A 26873-nucleotide genomic window follows, 5' to 3' on the forward strand; every position below is an offset into this window, starting at 1 on the left:
CATATCAGGAAAGATGTGGAGAAATTGGAGAAGGTCAAGAGAAGAGCAACAAAAATGATTAGGGTCTAGAGAACATGAGCAAAGAGGGAAGACTGAAAGAATTGGGCTGGTTTAGTTTGGAAAGGAGAAGACTGAGAGGGGACATGACAGCAGCTTTCAAGTATCTAAAAGGGTGTTTTAAGGAGGAAGGGGGAAACTGTTCATCTTGGCCTCTGAGGACAGGACAAGAAGCAAGGGGCTTAAACTGCAGCAAGGGAGGTTTAGGTTGGACATTAGGAAAAACTTCCTGCCTGTCAGGGTGGTGAAACACGGGAATAAATTGCCCAGGGAGACTGTGGAATCTCCATCTCTGGAGATATTTAAGAGCAGGTTGGACAGACACCTGTCAGGGATGATCGAAATGTTACTGGGTCCTGCCGTGAGGGCAGGGGCCTGGACTTGATGGCCTCTCAAGGTCCCTTCCAGTTCTAGTGCTCTAGGATTCGATGATTCAGATGGACAAGGCAGCATCACACCCGACCCCTCCTTGGTCCCGGGCGGGCTGGAATCCAAGAGGGATGCTCTTCGGGTCTCCACCTTGCTGAAGCTTCCGCTATCTCGTTTTAGAGGAGGCCTTTGTTCTTTCCCGCACTGTGTGCTACCGAGCTTTTCACACACAGACCCCCAGGACTTCCATGGGCATCCCTGTCCTGGGGCTGCAGAGTAGAGCCCTAGATAATCAAAGACGTTTGGGATCCAAAATGAGGCTCACATCTTCCTGCCTCGGGGTCTGAGAGAGTCGTTAGTCCCAGGGGAGCAGAACAAGCCCCTCAGAAGTCCCCCCAAGATCAGAGATTGGGGGGGGAGGGTCGATGCTGACCCCAGTTACACCACCTCAAACTCATTCTGATTGCTCCGGGTTTTCTAGGATCAGAGCCAGGCCCAGCGAGAGACGTCCGTGAGGGGCCATCTGCAGGAAAATGGGAGACCACCCCCAGCAGCCCCAGAAGAGATATTCGGGGGGAAGGTTCAAGTCCATCCATTAAGATCGGATGTTTTTTCTAGAATCCCTGCTCTAGCTCAACCAGCAGAGATGGGCTGGCTGCAGCAGGGCCTATGCTACACAAAGAGTCCGCTTCGATTGTCACCACGGCCCTTCCTGGCGTTAAAATCTCAGAACCGGGTGCTTCTCCGTCCTCCTTTCAGCGCTTTCGTCTCTCAAAGGCAAACGGTTACAGAGACCCACCCACCTCGCTAGGCTGCCGTTAAGTTTCAAGCTAGTTTTCCACCAGGAGATCGCTTGCTGACTTCTTTTCCCAGCACTGACCCATCCACCGGAAACTCAGGCCAGGAGAGAGGGTTTTCCCCCATAGAAACGGAGCTGGCCCATCTTTGGCCGTGCGGCTGCTCTGGAACTAATGTAATGCAGGTCGCACGGGGCTATGCTTACGCCTCGCACACACCACACACCAGTTCCCGGGTTCGCCGGCGTGCACCCATTCACACCACACCGTTACCGAGAGAGTCTGCCGAACCGGACTGTATCTACAGAGCTGACACTGCTACCCTAGGCCTAAACCAAGACAATAACCAGCTGGCGCATGACTGAGCCAGTTTTTCCTGCCATTAACACCTGCATCTCCACATCAGACGTGATGAATGGGACACATCCGGCCCCCTTCGTTAGCCTCATTAAGGACATATATCTTGGTTTCTGTTATTTCTACTCCAGCTCCTCTGAGGAAGTGGGTTTTGCTCACGGTTCTATAGACTTCGCTTAGTTTTTTTGGTGCCCACAGGACCTTTCATTGTGTTTTAAGCTCCTCGCAGGCATATTCTCACACACAGTCCGTACCCAGCCCCGCAGTCGCATGCCCCCTCCTCCGGTGCACCTCCTCCCATTTCCATTCACACCTCTCTCTCTCTCTGTCTCTCCCCGCTTCCCCTTGTCTCCTACAGTCAGACACACACACAACACCCTCCCATTCACACGCAGGAGCCCCACCCGCCTCCAATTACAGCCCATCAGGATCCCATTTCCGCTCTGACATGCAAAGCACTTCCATGCTAATTGTCTTTTCTCACCCGCTGTTGTAAACAAGGATTAGGAGCCCAGAGACAGAGCTGAGCCCTCACTGCCAATTAACCTGCTCCTGGTGTTCTGTGACAACACCGATCCGAGTGCCAGACTGCTGTCCCTTGCAACGTGACAGTTACCAAACAGCTGCTCCCCAGCTCCTTCAATTAGAGCGTCACAGACACCGAATGAGCCGGTAGCCTCTGGCCCCTGGAGAGGCTGCTGTATCTTAGAGTCCTATCAAGCACCCCGATTCCTCCGCATTCCCTGACCCCTCCACCCGCACCAAGAGAATCAGCGCACTCTTGAGATTGGCTTTCGTGCCCGGAGGTGGAAGCGGCCGGACCATCGCCGCAGATTGCAGGCAGGACAAATGGATCCGTGCTACAAGGGCTGGACGGCCTCCCACGAGCACGGAATAAGTCGGGATTGGACGTCCTTTGTGCCACGCAGCCTGGGGGGCTCAGCCATGCCCGAGGCAGCCCGTTCGGACTCCGTCGCACCTCTGGGAGACGCTCGCTCACCCCCTTGACCCAGCGGGGCTCTGTGGTATCGCCACGTGGCCTTGGACTGCTGCCACGTCGGTGACACCCACGCTCAGCTCCCCGCTGGCGTAGCACTTCACGCTCACCTTGCCCACTCTGCTGGTGCGCACGGCCGTGCACACAGCAGGGCAGGGGAGAGCCACACGGAACTCTGCTCCCGTAACCCCTCTGGTGCGAACGTGCAACACAGCTCACCCCCTTCTCTGGATAATAATGGCAGGATGGGGGGATGCCCCCGTGCCAAGCGGCCCCACGTGGCAGGAGCAGGAGCGGGCAGAGGTGGGAGGCCCTGGGGATGGGAGATCTCTCCTGTGCCACGCAGGAGACAGCACAGCATCAGGCATTGCAGCAGAAGCTGGTGAGACACACGCCAGCCGCACAGCAAAGGTAACATGGGGGTGGGCCTCATGCAATGCCATCACCTAGGGGGTGGCACGTAGGGAGGGCGGTGGAGAGCAGAGCTCGGCAACACGCCGTCTAATGGGGGTCCTTTTCCCTTCCAGGACAGATAGGCCACTGCTTGGTAACTGCCACCCCCCGCCAGCCCTAGCCACTCAGCCTGCTGTTCTTTCCAGCCAGGAATGAGCTCCCGACCGGTAAATTACACCAGCCCGCTGGACGGCTGGCAGAGGCTCTGAATGGAGAGCGCGTGCTAACGGCGTTGGTGTAACTGGATGGAACCGGGTAATCCACGGGAGCCAATTCCCTTCTCGCTCAGCATTTATTTAATTAAGTCAAATTCATCAACTGGCGAAGGGCCCCTAGGCGACGGCGAACGGCCTACGGGAAGGGTCATGTCTTTCCCCGTTGGGGAAGCCCGGAGACAGCTTGTCCCGGGGGCACAGGCGAAACCTCTGCCCCGCTGCTCAGATTCGGGAGCGAACAGCGTTCTCAGTAACTAGCCTGACCGCCTCTACTGTTCGCACTGGGCCAGACTCCTGGGCCCCCGACTCAGCATGCCTCCTCTCTACTCCGCAAAGCCTCTGACGAGGCCTTAGGCATGGCCGGTCGTGGGAATGGTCCCTTTGGGGGAACGATTCCCAGCGTTTCCTCGAGGGAGTCTTTGAAGAGCCTGCTTCAGGAATCAGAGAAGTGTGGGGCTGGAAGGGACTTCAAGAGATCGCCTAGTTCAGTGGGTCTCAACCAGGAGTATGTGTACCCAGGGGGTAACACAGCGCTCCTCCAGGGCGTGCGGCCACCCACCTCGATATTGGCCTCGCTTTGCAGCAGGCGACGTAAAAAGCACTAGCGAAATCAGTACAGGCTGAAATGTCATGTTGATAATGCTCCGTCCACTGAAAGGGAAGGTCGGGTTTTATAGACCAATCTATTTATTTTCCAAGTGCCCGGGCACAATGAGAAAGCCAGCACTTGTTCTGTAGCAGTGCGCTGTGACGCTCTGGGAATTCTGTGTCTGATTGTGTCAGCAAGTAGCTTTGAAGTGGGGTGTACCTCCGGGGCCCACAGGACTCCTCAGCGGGGGACAGTCTGGAAAAGTTGGGAGTCGCTAATCCGGGCCTCCGACCGTCCCTGCAAAGCGTTCGTCCAATTTGTCCCTAAAAAACTCCGTGATGGTGCTCCCACAAGCTCCGTAGGTCACCTAGTCCAGAGTTAACAACAACGTTGTTTGTAAAGTTACAGACGAGCCCGGCTACCCCTCTGAGATTTTTTATTCCAGTTAGAACATTGTTCTGGCATCTAACCTACATCTCCCTGGCTGCAAACTAAGCCAGATTGTCCTTCACCTACCCTCAAGTGACATGGAGAACAGCTGGGTGTAACAACCCTTCCCATACGTTATCAGAGCCCTCCTTCAGTCTTCTCTTTTCCAGACTGAATATGCCCCGTTTTTTACCTCTCTTTGGAAAACTGCAATCAGGCCCGGCTCGGCACCCAGCCATTAGCAAGAAACACAAAGCCGCGGCCAGAAGCAGATGGCCAGTCAGCCCGCGAGCCCCGATGGGTGTAAAGGCCTGCTCCAGTGGAGGAAGCTGTTGGTTTGCAGCTCCTTAGGGCAGTGGTCCCCAACGCGGTGCCCGTGGGCGCCATAGCACCCGCTGGGGCATTTGTGCGCGCCCGCCAACAACCTGGGCCGGCCCGCCCCCGGTGCGCGGCGCACGGAAGGCGCTGGCCCCAGGCACATGACACGCACCGGCGCCGGGTGGGGTGGCGCGGCGCTCGGGCGGCCCTAGCCCCGGAGCACATGCGGGCGCGCAGCGCTCGAGCGGCGCCAGTGCCGGCACCAGGCGCGCGGCAAAAGATGCTTGGGCGGCCTCGGCCCCGGGCGCAAGGCGCTCGGGCGGCCCCAACCCCGGCCCTGGGGCACATGCTGGCACCGGGTGTAAGGGCATCCCTGTCCCCTGGCGTGCCCCCGGGCGCCCGGCGCGTGAGTGGCCCCACCCCCCGAGTGCCCGGCACGTGAGTGGCCCCACCCCCGGGCGCCCGGGAGCCTCTAAAGGTTGGGGACCACTGCCTTAGGGTCAGGGAAGTGGCCATGACCGGTGTAGGGCCCTGCCCATCAGCTGACCGGCAGCACCCTGGCACGCGGGGCTAGGTTCACGCTGCCCTGACCCCCTTCCCACCTAGCACCACCCCCACCTGGGAAGGGGCAGGACCACAGTCAAGGGGCTGCCACTTACAGAAACCCTGCGCCCCGTCTTTCCACCAGCAAGGAGCCCTCGAGAGATTCCTCGCTGCAGGTTTCATCAGGAGCAGCAACGGGGGCACTTCCACAGGCCCAGAACAGCCCTGTCCCCGGTGCAGAAGCATCAGTTAGACGCAGACCCCTCGGCCACCCCACCAATCCACCAGAGGAAACCTGGCCCATATAGCTCACCCAAGGCAAACCCCCCTTAAAGCTGGTTCGACCCTAAAAGCTGGTGCTCCTGTAAAAGTAGCACTCCAAGGCAGCGTTAAATCCGTTCCAGGGCCTCCACACAACGTGGCGCCGGTGGGAGTCAATGGGTTCGGGTTTGTACATTTCACGAAGCTGGCGCCGTGTGCGTTGGTGCGCGTGCATGTGCACTCGCACCAGCAAATACTCAGTTAGGCCCAAACCGTCTTGTGGCATTAAAAATCAGCCAGGCTAGTGGTGAACCTTTTAGACAAGCCACTGGCAGCTCTGCGGCCGGTCTGCCCCACCCAACGCACTAAGCAATTTGCATTCTAGTTCTGCCTCGCGTGAGGATTCAGGCCGGTGTCTTGTTTTAGCCAAGGCCCTCTTGTCATTTGCTCTCTGGCTGCCCAGAGCGGAGGCCGTCGGGCTCGACAACCGTGAGGCAAATGACAAATTCCGAAGGAAAATGAAATCTCGTTTGCCGAAGGCCCTTTTGCCCGTGTGGCTGGGCTCCCTCCTGAGCCCCACACGCGCCTCGCGCCCTCGGCTCGGCTGCGGAGAGGTGCAAACACGGGAAAACGCAGCAGGCGGCTGAGACAGCTGGCCGACGGCCGCAGCTAGTGCAGAACCCAAGAGGCGCCAGAGACGGAGCGAGGCGAAGTGCCCGGCATTCAGCCAAGCAAGGGAAGAGCTGGGCTGAAAACCAAACAGCTCCGACCACCCGGCATCACGGCCCCAGCACAGAGGCTCCGTGAGCGCCACCACAACACCAAAGCCAGAGATCGAAAAACTCAGGTAGCCTGCCCAAGAACAGCTCTGTGCCTGCCTGTCTGCTCCCGCGGCTCTTGCCTCTGAGCACTTCTCAATCCAACTGCACCTTCTTGGCAGCCTGCAGAGAGGGACCACGTGCCCAGGGAGGCTGTGGCGGAGCCAGGAATCGAACCTGCAACTCATGAGTCCTCATGCTCTAACCACGAGCCACCGTGTCATTCTGTGCTCCTGGAAACACCGCCCCGCATACAGACATACATCAGAATAAGAGAACGGCCAGAAGGGGTCAGACCAAAGGTCCATCTCGTCCAATGTCCAGCCTTCCAACAGTGGCCAGTGCCCGGTGCCCCGGAGGGAATGAACAGAACAGGAACAACCTCTCTCCCATCACCCATTCCCAGCCTCTGACAGAGACTAGGGACACCATTCCTACCCATCCCAAGTAATAGCCACTGATGGAGCTAACCTCCATGAACGTGTCTAGTTCTGGTCTTCACAACATCCTCCAGCAAGGAGTTCCACAGGTTGACTGTGCGCTGAGTGAAGAAAAACTTCCATTTGTTTGTTTTAAACCTGCTGCCTATTCATTTCATTTGGTGGCCCCCTAGTTCTTATGTTGTGGGAATAAGTAAGTAACTTTTCCTTATTCACTTTCTCCACACCAGTGATGATTTTATAGACCTCTATCATATCCCCCTTAGTGTCCTCTTTTCTGAGCTGAAAAGTCCAGTCTTATTAATCTCTCTTCATATGGCAGTCGTTCCAACCCCCTAATCATTTCTGTTGCCCTTTTCTGAACCTTTTCCAATGCCAAGAGATCTTTGTTGAGATGAGGCAACCACATCTATATGCAGGATACGTGTGCACCACTATGAAACCAGACAGGGCCGCCTGCTTTCCCAAGGCCTCTTCTGTACAGCACAGTACGACAACCCTTCTCTCCTCCTCCCCTGCTGTCTCCATTTCCATCGCAAGCCCTGCTCCCCCGGGGACTCCGTCCCATGTCTGGGGGCTCCTATATTTCCCCGCTGCGCCTGCTGTCACTCTCGTCACCTTGCCTGGTTCGTAATGTGCGGCAATAAAGTGTCACCGTCGGGAAAAAATACTGCCTCCCGGCAGCACGTAACCCTCCAGTGCATAGATCCCACAGTCCTCACACGGCTGCCACACTCTTTTCATGTGGGGGTCACCGCCGAGGAAGAGAAAGAGCCCCGCTGGCGTGTGACCTCGCAGGAGAGCCGCGTCTCCGCCGCCTTCGTTAGGGACCCTAACGAGGGTGTGACCTAGTGGGGGCCCAGCTGCTGGCTCTGGGGTAACCCCCACTGGCTGCCGGGGGTACCACAACCCAGCAAAACAGGATGAGTCACTATGCAAACCAGTGGCCAGACACCCCCCATGGAGAGGAACAAAGGAAGGTGGAATGCTGCCCTGGCTGGGGGGCAGGGCTGGAAGAGGGTTAGTTAGTCGCTGGCTGTCTGGGAGCATGGAGGAGAGCCTAGGGAAAGGGGCTGGAGTTTAGGGGTCCAGTCTCCCCCATCTCAAGGGGGCCTGAGGCATCCTAGCCCAGCTCTGTGACCAGACTACATCTGTGCTGTGCTGTACCCTGGAGAGGCAATAAACTTCCTCTATTCCACCGGCTGGTGCAGTCTGTTCATGCCATTTCGGGGTGCAGGAGACGGGGGACCCCCAACGTGCCGTCACAGAGGGCCAAGTGGCTGGTTTGAGCCGGGGTTCCCTGGGAACCGGGGGGCCTCGGACAGAGCCTGCCAGCAATCAAGAGATTCTTACTAACGAAGAAACAAATTGGTGGTATTCTGGTCTCCGTCCTCATCGGCCTTGCTGCACCGGGCGGCAGAGCAAACACAACCCGGGGAGGGATGAAATAACCCAGGGTCCCTGGAGCACCAGGAAACAGACCCCCCTTCCGCTGGGCCAACTCCCCCTTGGAGAGGCAGGCGTTGCAGCATAGGGGCCCAAGGAACAGCAGAAGGGACTCTGTCCCCTTGGGAGTAGCAAGGGTCCCCTCTCTGGCCCACGGGCTCTCCCCGGTACGTATCCCAACAACCACAGTTTATCTGACGGACGCGTGGGACGCGGCGCACCCTTCTCCTGCGCCCACACCGGGTCCCCTTGGCAGGGGCTCCCCAGAGCAGGAAGCCTTGGAGTTTGCCCCCCACTGACACACGTGGGGCAGCTCCCACGTCTGAGCTACCGGGGCAGCTACTCCGGCCGACACCGGTACGTTCACGTTCCGCTTTCCAGGTGTCTTTGCACTCGCCGGGGCGGAGACTCTGGGGGAATCGCAGGAGCTGGGTCCCCATCAATCGCCGCAGGAAGGGGCACACCCCCTCCCTGCCCTTCCTGGGAGGCCAAGGGCTCTGCCCCACGCACCGAGCTGTGCAGTGCTGCAAACCTTTGCCGGGCTCTGGGAACACCCCCCCCCCCGTGCTGCAGGATCGTGGGGCTGTTCCCGGTTGCCCTGGGGCCACCTGCCGTTCCCCAGCCCCTGCAGGGGGAGGAACAGCCGGGGAGCTGGGGTTGGATGGTTGGTCCTGGAGCGGGCCCAGAAGGCCGCGGTGGGGCCCATCGATCGCCATGCCGACGGGAGGGCTGGAGGGAAGTCAGTGAGACCTGGCCGTAGGCAAGGAGCGAAGGGGAGAGGGAGGCTGGGATGCAGGAGGTTTGGGGGCTGTCTGTCTGTCTGCGGCCCACAGCACAGGAGCATGCTGGCTCTGGAGAAGCAGCCAGGCATGTGCCTGGTCTCTTTCCAGACCTGGGAGGATGAGGATCCTGCTGAAGGCGGGTACTTGCACCGGACAAAGGCTGCCGGCTGGCATCAGGAGATGCAGCACAGTCGCTACAGGCCCTGTCGGGCGGCAGGTCTCACCGACGCACACCCCAGGCATGCGGGTTGCTTCCCGGCTCCAGCTCGCAGCCCTCCCCCGGCAACGTGCAAACTCTCCATGCCGGGAAGAAACACAAGGAATCTCTCTAGCGCCTGTTGGACAAGAGCGACCGCTTGTGTGAGGCGCTCGGACGCAGGAAACACCCGGGAGCCCAGACAGCCCTCTCGGCTGGAGACGATCCAGACCGAGAGGCCAAGCAGTGCAGTGCTCTCCTCTTAGAGAAAGGCATGTAGCATCTTTCTGCTGCTCTCCTTCTGGCTGTGGGTGTAATTACAATCTGCTGCTATCCCGGTTGTGTGCACACTTGCAATTTGTTTTGTGCACACACACACACGTATGCTTACACACACACACACACACACACACACACACACACACACACTCACTATCTCCGGATAAGAGCATCAACGGATGCCCAACATGCACAAAATTTGAGAGTCCAATATCAAAGTTCTGCCCCTCCTCTGAGGTCCACACTGAAAGCCCCACACCCGCGCCCACCAGCGGAGGACACGTGGCCCGTGCATGTACGTGCACTGGTGAAAGGGCCCAGCCCGGCCAAAGCCCACCCGTGGTTAGATGACGAATGCTTTCGCTTCCACTCTCGCCCACTCGTCCACAGGGCACACGGGCTGCAGCTAACAGCTCCCGGGAGAGGGACAAAACCCAAACCCAGTGAGCGCAGGCTGTTTGGAATATTCTGCATCAGCAACGCCATCGAACCCATTGAAACTGCCACCGGCGTCTCCCTACCTTTCCTCCCACGCCCCCCTCCGCTCCCCAGGGCTCCGGAACGGTGCACAACTCGGGGGAGGGGGACCACAGCCGCACCACGAGTGCCAGGCACGAAAACGCACATGCCGCCAACAGAGACGAAACCCATCGACCAACCTGCCAGAGCTGGTCTCTAGCCACGGAAGCAGCCGTGTGCGAAGGCTTCCTATCTTCCGCCTGCCCCAGGTGCCGGCGGCGAGGGAACAGACAGCGACTGGCATTCACAGCCGCACAGCGGCACGCCGGCTGCAAAGCAGCACGGCAGCTGCACGTCAAACACGTCTGGGGTGAGGCCGTGGGATGTGCCACCGAGGCAAGGAAAACCACAGAGCATGACCCACCCCGAGACAGGGCAAAGGGGGAGAGAGATTCTTCTCTGGATCCTGTACCCGCATCCCCAGGTCCCTGCAGAAACACGGGTTCGGTCTCCCGTCCCATGCACTGGTCTCGTCTGAAACCCAGCTCCCCGCGGACTTGACCGAACAACTCCTGCCCCACGGAGATTGCTGGGAAATGCGTTTAAGACCCTGGAGAGAAATTAGAGACTCACTTTGTGCATTGGCTCATTTGTCCATTCAAAGGCTGGTGCAAGGAAGGGAGGTCCAGGGGCGAGTGGGTTAACCTAGTGCACCTGGGTTCAGTTCTTGGCTCTGCCACTGACTTCCCGTGTGACCTTGGGCACTTCATTTAATCAGGCCCACAGATCACTTCACTGCCTGTAAAATGGGGAGAATCCTGTAGCTCCCAGGAGAGGGTAAAAAGGACAGAACCCGTAACATCAGTGAGGCATTCGGGTGCTGAGGGTAACGTAAGCACCCACAGAGAGTGCCTGTTACAGCCGGGAAGTCCTGAGTGGCCAGCCGTGTGAGACATGGTGTGACGGCACGTTGGGGTTTTCCTGTCTCCTGCATCCCCGCAGTGGCACGAACAGACTCTACCTGCCAGTAGAAGAGAGGGAGTTTATTGCTTCTCCAGGATACAGCACAGCACAGATGTAATCCGGTTACAGGGCAGGCCTAGGATGCCTCAGCCCCCCTTGAGATGGGGGAGCCTGGGCCCCTAAATCCCAGCCTGTTGCCTAGGCTGCTTCCTCCATGAAACCAGCCAGAAACCTAACTCCCTCACTTCCAGCTCTGCCCCCAGCCAGCACCCCACTCCTCTTCTTCCCATTGTTCCGCTCCCTGGGAGATAACTGGTCGGACAGGTTCGAAGCCCCCTTGCATAATGACTCATCCCCTGCCCTGCTGGGCCGTGCAGCAGCCAGTGGAGGTCACTCACAACCCACTGCCCAGCATAGCCACCAGCAAGGTACCCCCCACTACGTCACACATGGTGACAGCAACAAGGGTAGTCACAGGTGCCAAGGCCAGAAGGGAACACTGTGATCAGCTACTCTGACCCCCGTCGCGCTCAGGCCAGACTCCGGCCCCACCGTCAGTCCCAGAGCTGAGCTTTCAGAAAAAAATTCCCAACCTGGTTTACAAATTTGCCAAGGATGGAGACTCCTTCAGGAACCCTGGTCAATGGGTCCAGTGGTTAATTCCCCTTAGTCCTCTGTTCTCCCCACAGTGTTCCCTCCAATTTTTCCATGCATGTGCAGAATAAATCTTGTTAATTGCACCGAGGCAAGTGCAGGGGCGCACCACCAGGAGAAACACATGCTCCAGGCTGTGGGCACTCTGCTAATCTCTCGTAGGTGGCCGCCCAAGTGCTCAGCTTACAGGGAAACCTGGTCTCAGGTGCGATTCCTGCTGACTCCCCGGGGTCATAAAGATCCTTTCTAAACTGGCCACTCACGGTCATGACGCATCACATCTGCCCAGTGCTTCAGGGGCTGGGAGCTCTCTGGCAGGCTCCACGAAACGCAGACTGAGCTGCCACAGGAGGATGGGGGGAGGGAGTGACGACCGCGGGAACTGGTCTTCCAGCCAGGCTGCCAACTTCACAACAGAGCCTGGCAGGCCGCCTTCTGGGCACCTGTTGTCACCGGTCAGACAGCAGCTCCTCCCCGCATGGGCACAGATGCAGGAGAGGTGGAAGCATCTGTAATTGGGACCAACCCCGTGCACCATTCACTCCAGGTAATGAAACCGACAATCCCCAGACAGATGAATCGACGGCTCCCCCTTTCCCTTGCCGATTGCTGTTTGGCTTGGACAGCTACACGGGGCCTTATCGGCTTGCAACCGCGGCGCTCTGCCAGCCTCCCTCGGCCCGGAGCACTGAGTAATATATATATATATATATATATATGTATGTTTTAATATTTATGGGCCAGATCACATGCCTTATTAAGCCAGGCCTCCGGCCCCCACCCTTAGGATCCGATGGAATGTGCCTGCCATTAAACACGCAATTAGCCTGCATTTACAAATCTGCTGAAGACTCCAGCCAGCCATTCACCCCTCACCAGTGGAGAGTTTATTCCTCCCCCCAGCGGAGTCCATCTCGTTCCCTAAGAGAGATCTTGGAGTCACTGTGGCTAGTTCTCTGCAAACATCCACTCTGTGCGCAGCGGCAGCCATAAAAGCAAACAGGATGTTAGGAATCATTAAAAAAGAGATAGAGGAGAAGACAGACAATACCTTATTGCCTCTATATGAAACCACGGTGCACCCACATCTTGAATACCACGTACAGATGTGGTCGCCTCATCTCATAAAAGATCTTTTGGCCTTGGAAAAAGTTCAGAAAAAGGCAACAAAAATGGTTAGGGGTTTGGACCGGGTCCCATAGGATGAGAGATAAATAAGACGGGGACTTTTCAGCTTAAAAAAGAGGAGACAAAGAGAGGGGGGATAGGCTAGAATTCTGTAAAATCATGACAAGTGTGGAGAAAGGGAATAAGGAAAAGGGATTTACTTTAACATAAGAACTAGGGGTCACCAAGTGAAATGAATAGGTAGCAGGTTTGAAACAAACACAAATAAGCTTTTCTTCAAGTAGTGCCCAGGCAACCTGTGGAACTCCTTGCCAGGGGATGTTGGGAGGACCAAGATTTTAACAGGGTTCAAAAAAGAACTAGACACATTCATGGAAGATTGGTGTAGGAGGATGGGCAGGGATGATGTCCTTTGCCTCAGTTTGTCAGAGGCTAGGAATGGGTGACAGGGGAGGGATCACGTGCTGATTCCTTGTTGTGTTCCCTCCCTTTGGGGCACCTGGTATTGGCCGCTGTCAGCAGACAGGATCCCGGGCTAGACCTTTGGTCTGACCCAGTCTGGCCGTTCCTATGTTCTCATGTCACAAGCCAACCAAGTGTCATGGTGCCACAGCCTCAGAGAGATGGAAACGGCCCATTTTTACACTTGATCAAAGTCCAGCTGCCCTTGAAACAAGTACGTGTCCATGTCCCGGCCCTCAAATGCTTCTGGCGCTGTGTGGACTGAAGGGAAGCTCTGGAAACTCCCTCCCCCTAGAGCTCCCCAGAACAGTGAGAGGAGGGCTCCCTCTTGGGGGCAGGAAGAACCACATGGCATCTCCCCACTCCCAGCTCGGAGGAGCCAGCCAGAAACGGAAGCCAGGGCAGGTCAAGATGGGACTGACTGATGCGGCCGATGTCCTAAGATCGTTTCACAACATTTGCAATCTAAACGTTCTGCCCCCTGAGCGGATTGGCTGCTTGACCCGCCCCTCACCCGTGCCCCGCCTTCCATCTAGCCAATCCCTGGCTGGCATCACCCAGGGAGAGAATTTAAGCCACAGAACACATGGGGAACTGACATGCCGTTTGCCCCCATCACACTGTGGCCCCTTTGCTTATGCGCCGGCTCCCCTCCCGCCGTCCTGTGTTTGTTCAGATTGCAAGCTCTTTGGAGAACGACCATCTCTTGCTTTCTGTCCGCCCGGCACCTTGCACCACGGGGCCTGACCCTGCACTGCTGGCATCCCCGTGAGAAATAACAGAGCAAGGCCCCAGGGTTCTGCAACCCGGAGCTTCCGGGCCCCAGCCGAGGCGAACAAGCCAGCACAGACGGAACGTGCCCCACGCGGAGCTGGGCGCTGGACAGGACACCGCCTTTGGGGGATCACCCCACACAACCAAGGCTGGCGTGGTGCTTTGACACCGCACGACTGTGCTGGAAAAGGGACGGGATCAAAACAGATCAGGCTGCTCCGGGCACAGGGGCGGGCCCAGCTGGAGAGCCGGAAGAACCACCAAGCAGCGCAGACCCGACCTTCCCCGCTGCTTCGTGGGGGAGATGCGGAAAGCAGCGGAGCAGAGGCGGATCGTTGCTCTCCTGCTGCTGTCTCATTCCGCACAGCCAAGGAGAGAACCAAGCAGCATTTAACCACTAGCATGTGCGAACGCGGCCCCTTAATAAACTCTTCTCCCTCGTTCCCGTTTGCCTTGCTCCGGGCCACTAATCCAATTGAGCAGAGCTCGGGGCTTGTAACTAAGCTGTGACACATTTGTCAGATCCCTGACTAGACCCGTGGCTAATTTCACAACACTAATTTATCTTAGCATATTCTATCACTTTAATTTCGTCCCCCTGGAGCCCATTACACCCCCGTACCTTGTAGCCAATGTGTGCCGGTAATTGCTATTATTAGCGGGATACTCCACTGGAGAGGTACCGCAAATAAAAGGAGCCAGCAGCAACCCAGCCAGCTGGCCGGGAAAACGAGGCAGCAGAAAGAGGAGGAAATGGTGGCGCCTGGACATGGCCAAATGGGAAGAAATACAGTCCCAGGGTCAAACGCAGCTTTTGGTGACACTGGTGTAAATCTGGAGTGACTCTGGTGGCAGCAAAGGAGCCACAGGTGTGTAAATCCAGAGTAACTCCCCCAGCTGCAATGTAGCCTCACTGGTGTAAATCCAGACTGACCCTGCCAGCGGGAAGTGAGCCACCCTGGTATAATCTGGAGTGACTCCATCAGCAGGAAGTGAGCCACCCTGGTATAATCTGGAGTGACTCTCCCATGGAGCTATGCTAGTGTAAATGAGAACCCCCTCTGATGATAGCAGACCTGGTGTAAATGCAGTGCCTCCACTGTGTTGTGCACACAATGGCAAATCCAGTTTGAACCTCCTCCTGCCTTGCAATCTAGGGACAGACACATTTGTTGGACACTGCAGCCCAGAGCTCATAAAGACCTCACCGCTTCGGGCAGGGTGCCAAACTCAGTGAAACAAACTCCCCCCGCATGAGTCAAACCAGGCCCTGAATACCTCTGGGACGACCTCATCTTACCACTGTCTTGTCTGGGATGACACATCCCTGTGTCACCACACAACCTCTGTACAGGGTGACACAACAGTTCGGCCTTGGACCGTGAAGCTTAGAAGGAGAAAATTCTGTCTAGGGAGACAAGGGCTGTGCCAGGCAAAGGCAAAACCTGTCTAGGAAAGTTAGAGTCAATCAGGAGCTGGGGTTTTCCAATCAATCTACGACTGACAGACACACGTGCCTGTTCTTAATCACCACATCAACTCCGCTTCCCCCGGGACCGCCCCAACTCCGCTTCTCCCGGGGAGTCTCCCAAAGAAACACTGACCAGGCCCGACTGTACTCGGCCTAAGAACAAAGGATCTCCAAGAATCAAGCTCACGTTGTGCCATCAGGGAACCTTCTGCAGCACCCCCATCCTCGGGTGTGCCACAACCGACACATTTCCATGTGACCCACTGTCACTGCTGGTCTCTTCTCAAGAGACTAATAACTACACAAACAGCAGGAGCAGGGTCTAACGGCTCCATGGAAACACGGAGCTAGCGCCTGCCTCCTTCACAGTCAGCATCAGAGGAGAGGACCAGAGACGGGGGGGGACACTCTCAACGATGTGCTGAGATCCAGGCTATGCGTGAGCCGGAGTCTGGCCGTGATGCTCGAGGCGAATAAACAACTTCTTACCTTGCCACCGGTCTGAATTCCCAGGGCTGTCCCCGATGTCTCATCAAACTCCCGGGGATTTTCCACCACGTTCTGCCCTGCACCGTGGGCGCGTAGAACAGGGATTGGCCTTTCGAAAGGAGAGAGAAATCTGTCAAAGATGGGCCCGTCTACTTTACTGCCACCCTTTTGCAGGGGCGGGATCCCCCACGCTCGCCCCTCTGGGAGGGGACCACCCTTTGGCTGAGGCTTGGCAGCTGATGCTCAGGGACTCATCTCCTCTAGGCAAACAATTGTTGGTCCACCCCAGAACGCGTGTTCCTTTCGTTAGCTCAGTGCTTATGCACGGGGAGGTGGGGGAAGGCGTTGATTTGCTCACATGTGGCCTTTGATCTTATTTAAAGAAATACAGGCCGAACCTCTCTAGTCCGGCACCCTTGGGACCTGACCGGTTCTGAACCAGGGAATTTGCCAGACCGTGGGAGGTCAGTGTTTTCTAGCAGCATTACTAACACTTCCACTGCTTACTGGGCTGTGAGAGGACATTGAGGGGTAAATTAGAGCGAAATAACAGCACCGAGCACTGAGACTGGGGCTGTAAACAAACTTCATGGGACCGCGGGAAACTTGGCTGCACCCATGATAAGTGGGCATCTGGCTCACTCAAATCATGCCGGACCACGGATGTTGCCAGATCAGAGTGTGCCGGACTGGTAAGGTTCAACCTGTAATAGGAACCAAACAGAACCAGCCACAACACGCCCTCACGGGCATCAAATACCGAACACGAAGACATGACAAATCACAGCCCCATTAGGTCTGGTCACTCAAGGCTCCGATCCGACACGCCGTGGGTACGTCTGACGGCTGTCAGGAAACCTCCGAGAGCACGGGAAGCCAGCAAGCCCGTGCCCATGTGCGGGGGAGGGGCACCTACGATGGTAAACTGAGTCGGGATCAGCTCTTTCCTTGTGGGTTGGGCAGGGCTTGGGGCAACGGGATTCCAGCCCAACTTGGAGTCAGGTAACAAAAGGTAAGTGTGTGGTATAACCCCAGACTCGCTATCGCAGTTAACAAACCAGCCACGTAAGACCGCCTGGGGGAATATTCTGACTCGTTGGCTTTTGTTGGTGATTTTTTGAATGCTTTGCAGTAGGGGATAGTCTGTGCATCAAAACATTGTGATGCTTTGCAACAGGCCAATGGTTTTCAACCTTTTTTTCACTTGTGGACCCCTAAAAAAAAGGCAAGTGGAGGTGCAAAGCTTAGGCCTAGTCTGTAGAGCGCGGGGTGAAAACCACTGTAAAAGGCGTCTTTTCCTCGCTTTATAGTCCATCTCACACTGCTGATGCGGCAGAGGGACCTTCTGAGGAGCAGCCGCACCATCAGAAACTGTCTACGGCCCAACTTCCTTTAGGGGGTAGCCCCGGAACTCGGCAGAAGACTTTCTGTCGACTCCAGCGGGCCTTGGCGATGGTTAAAGAACCCAACCCCAAAGGCCTGTAAGCGCTCAATAAATAAGTGAAACCTCATTGGGCGCCGGCGCGGCTGATTGCAAAACTCTCATTTGCAAAGCGCTGGGAAATAATTAAAAAGTTTTCCCGGCGCCGAAGGAGGGACGCAGCCCGTTTGTCACCCCAGCGGCGCGTGGCCCGCTGCAATTTATCACGCTTGTCAGGTGTCAGCCGCTGGAAGATTTAACTCCGCCGGCCCCAAGCCGAGCCTGCGCCGCGCCCCATCACTCACCGCCGATTCGGCTGGACAGATGGGAGCCACCGATGGCGGGAGCTGGCAATGACTGACAGAGATGACAGAGAGCTCCCCCGCCCTTCGCCTGCTGGGCCAAGAGGCCGACAGGCCTGTTTTACAGCTCCAAACGGCAGGCGAAAGAAACAGACAAAGCCGGAATGGAATTGAATCACAGCGCCAATCCGTCACCGCCGGTCGGACAGCAGTCGAGGCTGCCCGGGTGATGGGGGAGAGATCCAGATGTATGGGGAAATTCTTCTTCAGCTCCATCCGAAAGAGGCAGCTCCCAAGGGGCAGAAGTTCATTACCCGGGACACTAATGAGGGGCTGTATCCAGGACCCTGTGTGACGGCGCGTTGGGGGTCCCCCGTCTCCTGCACCCCGAAATGGCACAAACAGACTGCACCAGCCGGTGGAATTGAGGGAGTTTATTGCTCCTCCAGGATACAGCACAGATGTAATCTGGTTACAGGAACTGGGGCTAAGAGGCCTCAGTGCCCCCTTGAGATAGGGGAGTCCCAGCCCCCTCCGCAGCTCCTTCTCCCCTGCTTTCCAGACAGGAACTAATGAACTCCCTTCCAGCCCTGCCCCCCAGCCAGGGCAGCATTCCACCTTCCTTTGTTCCTCTCCATGAGGGGTGTCTGGCCACTGGTTTGCATAGTGACTCATCCTGTTTTGCTGGGTCGTGGTACCCCCGGCAGCCAGTGGGGGTTACCCCAGAGCCAGCAGCATAAACACCAGCCAGGTACCCCCACTACGTCACACCCTGCTCAAGACAGACCCTAGGGAGACCCCCGGCGTCTGAAGACAGATACCCAGGTGGCAAGGTGGGCCCTGGGATGGGAGTTAGGCAGCTGGGATCCTGCTCCTCGCTCTGCCATTCAAGTGACTTAGCCTCAGTTTACCTCTCCTGCCCTCAGTCTGACTAAACTCTCATTCTTGGGGGGACCACGCACACGCCTCGAGTGTGGCTATTTCCCTGGCAACGGGAGGGAATCCACCAGGCGCCCACGACGCTCCTAACGTAAAGCGTTGACTAATTCTTTCAACGGGCTCATCCGAGCGGCCAGGCTAGGTCAGACCAAAGGCCCATCCAGCCCAGCGTCCTGTCGGCCGACAGCAGCCAGCGCCAGGTGCCCCAGAGGGAGGGAACAGAACAGGGAATCCTCATGTTATCCCTCCCCGGTCACCCATTCCCAGACCCTAGATGCTGGAAACTAGAGGTCCTATCAGGAGCACCACAGGCAGCGATTGTAACTGACTGCCTGCCCACCTGCATGGCCCCGCGAGACCCGCGAGGCGCCGTGGGAACTCATGCTCTCGCAGGAGGACTCAGCAGTACCGCACACGGTGGCCTCCCCCATGCAGAGAGAGATCGCAGGCAAACGCAGGGCGACGCATGCAATGAGGGGCCGGAATGGTGGCTCTCCGTGGCCAGAAAGCCAGTCCTCTTCCAAAAAGGACGCCACCTCCTCTTCGGAGGCCTCCAGCCACTACACCCTACAGCCAGCAAGGGGTGCTGGCGCACAGCCCCGCCCTGCCCCCCCAACATAGACAGCACGGAGATACGTTTAAACAGTCCAGATTTTACTGTCCACAGACAACAGCAACAGTGCGCACAGGAGCTAGGGGGCCTGGTTGTCTTCTCACCGGCCCTAGTGGAGTCCAGGGGCAATCCCCCCAAAGACAACAGTGTTCCCAGGGTGTAAGCGAGAAGAGAATTACACCCCGTGGCCCACCCAAGATGCACAGTGCAAAAAGGCTGGAGCGTGTTTTGAATATTTATTTTGTTCTACGCCTACGCCTAGATGCCGGATCTCTGCGCGAAGTGTGAAACCCATCCCAGCCCTTTCACCGTGGCCCACAAACACAGGTACACACCTACACACCAACACACACGCACAGGCAGATCTGTCAGAACCGGGCCAATTGTAGGCGGCTTTTCACGGGGACAGCAAAAGGCACATCCCTGACTCCAGGGAAACAGCCCGCCACCAAGTATTACGGCTCCGCTCTGAAGCCAGGAGGCATGAGAGTGTTTCCGTGGAACGACTGTAAGAATCGGAGCGCCGTAGGACTGCAACGGCGCTCGAGAGGTCGGTCAAGGCAGGGTCCAGCCCCATCGAGACCCATAGTTCTCTAACTACGGGTGGGGTCCGCCAGAGTCATCAGAAGGGGGTCGTAGTGCAGTGACGTTTGAGACCCCTGTTCTGGATGGTCCCTGACAGATGTCCGTCTGAGCAAAGTAACTTCTCCCTAACTTGAAGTGAAATCGATCATGCTGAAAAGTTCCAGAAAATGTCCTGCGGACGCCGATACTTTGAATGGGAAATTTCAACCCCAATGGTTAGAGTTTGTGGTTAAGAATAACTGGAAACAGTCTTCTAATCACTCTTACTAATAGGCAGCCCTACCTATCTACAGCAACTGACACCCCCACTAAGGGTATGATGAGTTTACTAGACATAGGAAAATGCAGCGGTGATTTAAATAATTGCCGCTTCATTTACATCAAAATGGCCGCCGCGCCGTGCCGATCAGCTGTTTGGCGACACAGCGGGGCAGTCTGGACGTGCCACGGTCGACAAGGGAAGCCTTTGTCGTGAAATGAGGTTTACCGGAGCGGTCGACAAAGGCTTCCCTTGTCGACCACGGCGCGTCCAGACTGCCCCACTGTGCCGCCAAACAGCTGATCGGCACGGTGCGGTGATTATTTAAATCGCCGCTTCGTTTTTCGATGTCTAGTAAACTCATCTACGTGGCTCCGTCGACGGAGCCATATAGTCTAGACACACCCTTACTGACCAAAGGGAATAATTTCTCCCTGCCTAAAGCCAGTTGTTCTAGCAAGGCTGACCTCACAGGGACCAAGTAACGCAGAGGCAATAAATCTACAGCAATGAACTGATGTATTCCCTAGACCGTGAATTTCGCCATCTCCATTTGTGGGTACAACCGGGGATCCCTGAAGAGGGGCTGGAATGCTGTAAGATGGGGGCTTTGCACAGTCAGAATGTCAGGCCCCATGGAGAGGTCTCAGGTGGGGGACCCAGGAGCGGCGGCACCCAAAATCCAGGTGGTTCTAACGCGCTGGCACTAGCCATCTGCTGGGGACGCTGCGGGGGAGCTGTGGGCTGGGGAGCCAGCGAGCACAGCGCGATGATTTGTCAATTTCCTTCGCTCACATATTAAAAGCAACGGGCACTTTAGGGATTAGCTCAGCTGAGAGCTTAAAAAACAACTTGAAAAGGAAAATAAGGAAGTTTTCAACCTGTGGAGAAAGAGGAGCAAAGCTGGGCTCGACCAGCAGAGCCAATCAGAACCCCTACGGTAAGCCATACTGACGAATCGAGCGAGCCCTATGTTTAAAACAAACCAAAGGGCGTTTTCCTTCATGCAGCGCACAGCCAACCTGTGGAACTCCTCGCCAGAGGATGCTGTGAAGACCAGGACTTTAATAAGGTTCAAAAAAAAAAAGCTAGATAGATTCCTGGAGGTTAGGTCCATCAATGGCTATTAGCCAGGATGGGTTGGAATGGTGTCCCTCGCCTGTTTGTCAGGCTGGGAATGGGTGACAGGGGTCACATGAGGATTCCCTGCTCTGTTCCCTCCCTCTGGGGCACCTGGCATTGGCCACTGTCGGCAACTGCGGGTCCAAATTCCAGCATAACCCCAGCTGGAGGGTCTCCCGCTCAGCACGGGGGTCCCCCAGATGTTTTGTATCCTGAGCATCACTCCCCACCCCCGAGGCTAGCTAGGGCCTCACGGGGAATCCTTGGGGTGGGATACCACGAGGTGCGGCAGTATGGGCCACCCCGCCGCCCACTCCAGCTGGGCTCTGCAGCCCGATGGGTGACTAGGGTGAGCAGCACTGCGACCGGATGCCGGGAGTCAGAGCATCAGGTGGCTTTGGCCCTGCAGACCCTGCACTGTGAAGGAGGGGCCACGGGGTGGCCACCGGTACCCACAGTGCAGACCGGGCGTGTGGCTGCGGGACCAGCGGGGGTCTGGGCGGTGTCCTGCAGCCAGTAAGAAAGGAAACCTCTGCTCCCACTTACGCCGGTGTCAGTCCAACGTGACTCCAGGGGGTCCAGGCGTTCAAGCCGGTGCACAGCTCTCAGGGGCTGCCCGTCAACTCCTCTCCCTGGGGTCGCCGAGACGGGCTGGGTCACGCCCACGTGAGCCGCTGGGCTCCGGCCCCGGAGAAATCTGAGCCTGCCACGGTTCGACCGGAGGCAGCAGCAAATGTTGCTGCTTCTTGCGAGCGCGTCGCCTGCTTCTCGTGCTTAATGGGGCAACCCGCCCCCGGGCTCCAGTGACAGCTGCGGACACCCGACCCTGCCGAGAAGCAGGCTGCTGAGTTAAGGCCGTCCGACAGGGCCTGGCGGGAATCCAGCCCAGCCCGGGCATCACGGTGCGCTCCCGCGCCCGGGCTGTGCCGGGAGTCCCTGCCAGCCCGGTGCGGCCTGCGGTGAGCTGCCGGCCTGCGGCTGGAGCCCGCTCCTGCTGACTCCGCACACAGAGCCGCCTGAGCGCAGACCCCAACGTCCCACTCTGTGAAATACTGGCCTCTCCTGTTGGCCCGTTTCCACAGACGGCTCTTTGGGGCAGGGGCTGTGCGTGTCGTGCAGGGCGCCGGACACACGGCAGTCAAGGAGGAACCCTGTCAGGCCGGCTCTGCAGAGATCGAGGCTCCTTTCCCGGAGGAGAAGCAAGAAACAACAGGGCACCCACGGGGATGGCGACAGATGCATTTGCAGGGGGGTTAAAGCATCGTAGAGGTCTAGAAAACGTGACCTGTGAGGGACGACTGAAGGAATTGGGCTTGTTTAGTTTGGAAAGGAGAAGACGGAGAGGGGACTTGAGAGCGGTTTTCAAGTATTTAAAAGGGTGTCACAGGGAGGAGGGAGAAAAATTGTTCTCGTTGGCCTCTGAGGACAGGACAAGAAGCAATGGGCTTAAACTGCAGCGAGGGAGGTTTAGGTTGGACATTAGGAAAAACTTCCTACCTGTCAGGGTGGTCAAACACTGGAATAAATTGCCTGGGGAGGTTGTAGAATCTCCCTCACTGGAGATATTTAAGAGCAGGTTGGACAGACACTTGTCGGGGATGGTCTAGATCAGTGTTTCCCAATTTTATGTGGCCACGGAACCCCTAGGGTTGCCTTAAAAATAAAAAAGGCCTCACTGCTTTTTGATGAGAAAAAAAAAAAAAAAGAGTCCCAATGCAAAAAAGCCCTGTCTCTTTAAGAGGGGGCGGGGCGTGCCAGCTCCTCGCGGAACCCTTACTTTTGCTTCCAATTGGGAAACACTGATGTAGACGGAGCTTGGTCCTGCCGTGAGGGCAGGGGACGGGACTCGATGACTCTCGAGGTCCCTGCGAGTTCTAGGGCTCTAGGATTGTAGGGTTCAGTGCCGAGCGGCCGTGCACGGAGCAAGGGTCTGTCCCTCGCTTTGCTGAGCGTTTATCTGCAGGCAGGTGCGGAGAGAGACGGGCAGCTCCCACCCAGACACCCACCGGCCCGGACCTACAGAGTGTCCCCAGCTCTCAGACGAAGGCCTACTATCCGCGGGGAGTGTAGGTCGAACTTAGCCGCCTTTGCTCGAGTTTCTAAACAACGAGCCCGCACCACCAAGCCCGTTGCACCGACTCTCAGGTCGATTTCGGAACTGCTGCCTTCACGAGGCGTAACGGCCACGTTCGACCTTGCACGGCTGACCTGCCGGTAGTGCAGACGCAGCGCTGTGGAAGCTGCCCTCTTGGCCAGCAGGAGGTGTCCCGCCACACCCCACGGTGACCCGTCTGGCCACGACGATCAACGCTCAACCTCAGAAGGGGCGTAGCTGTGTCATGCATGCCCCCCCAACACACACGCACACACGTGTCATGGAGAACAGGTTCACGCACGGCCTGGAGGAAGGACAGTGAAGTCCGAAGAGGCCACCTACCCTTCACTTCCTGACCCACTATCAGCCGCCCCCCGCCAGACACGCAGGGCCAGACACAAGAAACCCCCGACAGCCACGCAGCCTGAGCCAGGCCCAGGGAGATGGGCTCCCGGTGACGTCATGAGTCTCTTCCCTCGCTCCGCTCCCATGACTCAGGCTCGTGCTGATCCCTACGAGGCCGTTGGCCCGTGGCAGCAGCTGTCTCCCGGGTGATTTCACACAGGGCACCTGCCCCGGACTCAGCCAGCATGGGGTGACTCCGGCAGGGTCCGGGCACAAGCCCAGACCTGGGGCCGGGCCGAGGAGGTAGAAGACGGAGCCATGGGCGTGGGGGGCGTCTCCAGGGACTAGGCCAATGCGGGGACCCACTGGCTTCCAAGTGGCTGCAGGAGTCGCCTCGGGGACCCCCAAGTCCCCAGAAACAGGATGGGGAGCTGCCCGTGTCCCAGCCACGGAGCAGGGGGTCCAGCCGGGGAGAGGAAGTGGAGACGCCTTGATCCGCCACCCCGTACGTGAACCCGGTCAGCCCCCAGACGACCCCTCCACCGCGCTGCCTCGGATCTCGGGGCCGCTTCTCCTGCCAGCTGGTGTCTGGACCCCTGCCCAGCCGGGGCCACGCCGGGCCTGACCTCTGGGATTGCTGTCGGCAGCGGGGGTGCCGACGACTCTACCCTGGCCCAAGCAGCACCTCCGTGAGGAGAGACCAGGGCTGGCTCCCTCCATGCTGGGTGGTGGACTTGCCAGGTTTGGCGGCTCAAGACACCCAAGCGTGGGATTCCTGTCTGGTCACGGTGCAAGCCAGGGCCGACTGTCACTGCAGCCCCATAGGCCCCGCCCCCCGATGCCAACTCCTGGAGGCTCTCCCGTTGCTCCTGGGCTGCAGTAGAAAGGCAGGGTGGCCTAGTGGTTAGAGTGCTTATCCAGCACCTGGAACTCCCACATGAGCTACAGGGGAAGGTCAAAACTCGGGCAGCTCGAGTTTGTGAATGCCTGAAAGCTAGATGGAGGCATTTAGGCATCTCAGGCTCTTTGTGACTCTAGCCCGACGTCTCTGTGCCTCAGGTCCCCGTCCGTGCCGTGCCTCATGGGACAAATACGCTAATGACCGGGAGGGGCTCGCAGCAGTGACTGGGGCATGAGCAGTTGCGCCTAGCAGTTAGAGCTGGAGTTCGCCGCCAGCAATATCAAATAGCCAATGGGAGGGAGGGTAAATCAGGGACGCCCACTTACCCACTCATAATCCAAGAACAAGGAGCCACTCCATGACAATGAAAGGTGGCACATTTAAAACTGGGAACGGGAACTATGTTTTTTTTAATTGAACATGTTTAGCCCGAGGAACTCCTTGCCACTAGATATCGATGGTTGGGAGGGTTCATAAAAGGAGTCGGAGTTAATAGGTGTTATAAGTAGGTCTCCAGATCCATCTGCGGATGTACGCACAACGCTCAGTCAAAAAACTTTAAGTTTATTGCCGGAAGTTAAAAAAATGTTTTGTTTTGTATTTGCCTTGAAAACCTACTGGTGTGTCAGAAAAAAAAAAACACCCTGAAAAATGTTGAGTTTTCAAAACCAAAAAATATTTGGGTGTTTGTTTGTTTGAAGACCACAAAACAAAACAGATTTCTATCAAAAAGGTTTGATGGGAACATTTTGACTCGCATCGACAAAAGGTATATGCCCTCCTGTGTCAGAATATTACTGAGCAAACATTCCCCTACAGATATTTTGATTTCAGGAAGGCATTTGACACTGTCCCAAAAGGCATCCTCATAAGAAAATTAGGGAAAGGTGGTTGGACGATCGTACTCAAAAGGGTAGTTATCAATGGTTCCCTGTCAAACGGGAAGGCATATCTAGTAAGGACCCACAGAGGTCAGCCCTGAATCCAGCACCATTCAATATTTGCCCGGATGGCTCGGACAATGGAGTGAAGAGTGTGCTTATAACATCTCTGGGTGACACTAAGCTGGAAGGGGTTGCAAACACTTTGCAGACCAGGATGAGAAATCAAAACAACCCTGACACATTGGAGAGTTGGTCTGAAATCAAGATGCAAATAAAAACAAGTGCAAAGTACAAGTTGAACCTCTCTGGTCCGGCAACATCCATGGTCCGGCATGATTTCAGTTAGGCGGATGTCCACTTTTCATGGGTGTGGCCAAGTGTCCTGCGATCCCATAAGAACCAGTCCTGGCTCTCAGTGTTCGGTGCTGTTCATTAGTTCTGATTTACCCCTCAATGTCCTCTAACAGCAGTGGACATTTTGGTAATGCTGCTGACCAACATTGACCTCGCGGGGTCCAGAAATATCTCTGGTTCGGCACTGATCAGGTCCCGAGGGTTCTGGACTAGAGGGCTATGTCTAGACTGGCATGATTTTCCAGAAATGCTTTTAACGGAAAAGTTTTCCGTTAAAAGCATTTTCGGAAAAGCGCGTCTAGGTTGCCACGGACACTTTTCCACAAAAGCACTTTTTCCGGAAAAGCGGCCGTGCCAATCTAGACGCGCTTTTGCGCAAAAAAGCCCCGATCGCCATTTTCGCGATCGGGGCTTTTTTGCGGAAAACAAATCTCAGCTGTCTACACTGGCCCTTTTGCGGAAAAGGACTTTTGCCCGAACGGGAGCAGCAAAGTATTTCCACAAAAAGCACTGATTTCTTACAGTAGGGAGTCAGTGCTTTTGCGGAAATTCAAGCGGCCAGTGTAGACAGCTGGCAAGTTTTTCCGGAAAAGCGGCTGATTTTCCAGAAAAAACGGCCAGTCTAGACACAGCCGAGAGGTTCAGCCAGGATAACCCTTAGGAAGGAAAAACCAAATGCCCAGCTACAGAACTGGGACTCGCTGGCTGGGTGGAGGTACTGCTCCGAAAGGTCTGGGGGTTGGTGTGGGTCATAAATTGAAAAGGAATCAACAAAGTGATGGAGTTATAAAAAAAGCGAACATGCTGGGGAGTATCCCCAGGCGCGGCCGACACGGGAGGAATCGTCTGTGTCTACTTCACGCTGGAATGCGGCGGCCAAGTCTAGGTCAGCAGCGGTAGAGAAATTGGAGCGAGTCCAGAGCGCTAAATAGAAAACCTGACCCATGAGGGAAGGTACAAATAACCCAGGGCCTGTTTAGTCTTGGGGAAAGCCAACCGAGGGAGGGCCAGAGAACAGTCTTCCAATCTGTGATCAATTGCTCTCCACCCCCGCTGAAGGAGGACAAGGCGGAACGGGTTTCCTCTGCTGCCGGGGAGATGTCAGTCAGAGATTAGGACAACCTGCCTACCGCAAAGGGGAGCGACGCTCTGGAACGGGCTTCCGAGGGAGGCTGTGGACTCTGCAGCGTGAGAAGCTTTTAGGACCAGACTGGACAAATAGCTCGGTGTTCCCCGTAAGCTGAGCACGTGGGCAGCCACCCAGGAGAGAATCAGGTGCCGCTCCGCTGATTAACAGAGCACTCATGG

The 26873-nt window shown here is 56.7% G+C and overlaps 1 protein-coding gene across 2 annotated transcripts in view; it reads right to left on the bottom strand.

The window, feature by feature from the left end:
- The window catches only part of CNTFR (ciliary neurotrophic factor receptor), a 474842-nt gene that overhangs the window by 316304 nt on the left and 131665 nt on the right, over nt 1-26873 (bottom strand). The window contains exons 1-2 of one of the 2 annotated variants that reach the window (XM_075932804.1): nt 21533-21681; nt 15747-15855 (exon numbers count right to left, since the gene is read on the bottom strand). The gene's annotated coding sequence lies outside the window, so the exon portion shown is untranslated. Of the gene's footprint in view, nt 1-15746; nt 15856-21532; nt 21682-26873 lie in introns of those variants that run through there. The other variant, XM_075932805.1, reaches the window with a different exon arrangement.

The sequence above is a fragment of the Pelodiscus sinensis genome, chromosome 6 (genome assembly GCF_049634645.1).
Source record: "Pelodiscus sinensis isolate JC-2024 chromosome 6, ASM4963464v1, whole genome shotgun sequence".
Lineage (NCBI taxonomy): Eukaryota > Metazoa > Chordata > Testudines > Trionychidae > Pelodiscus > Pelodiscus sinensis.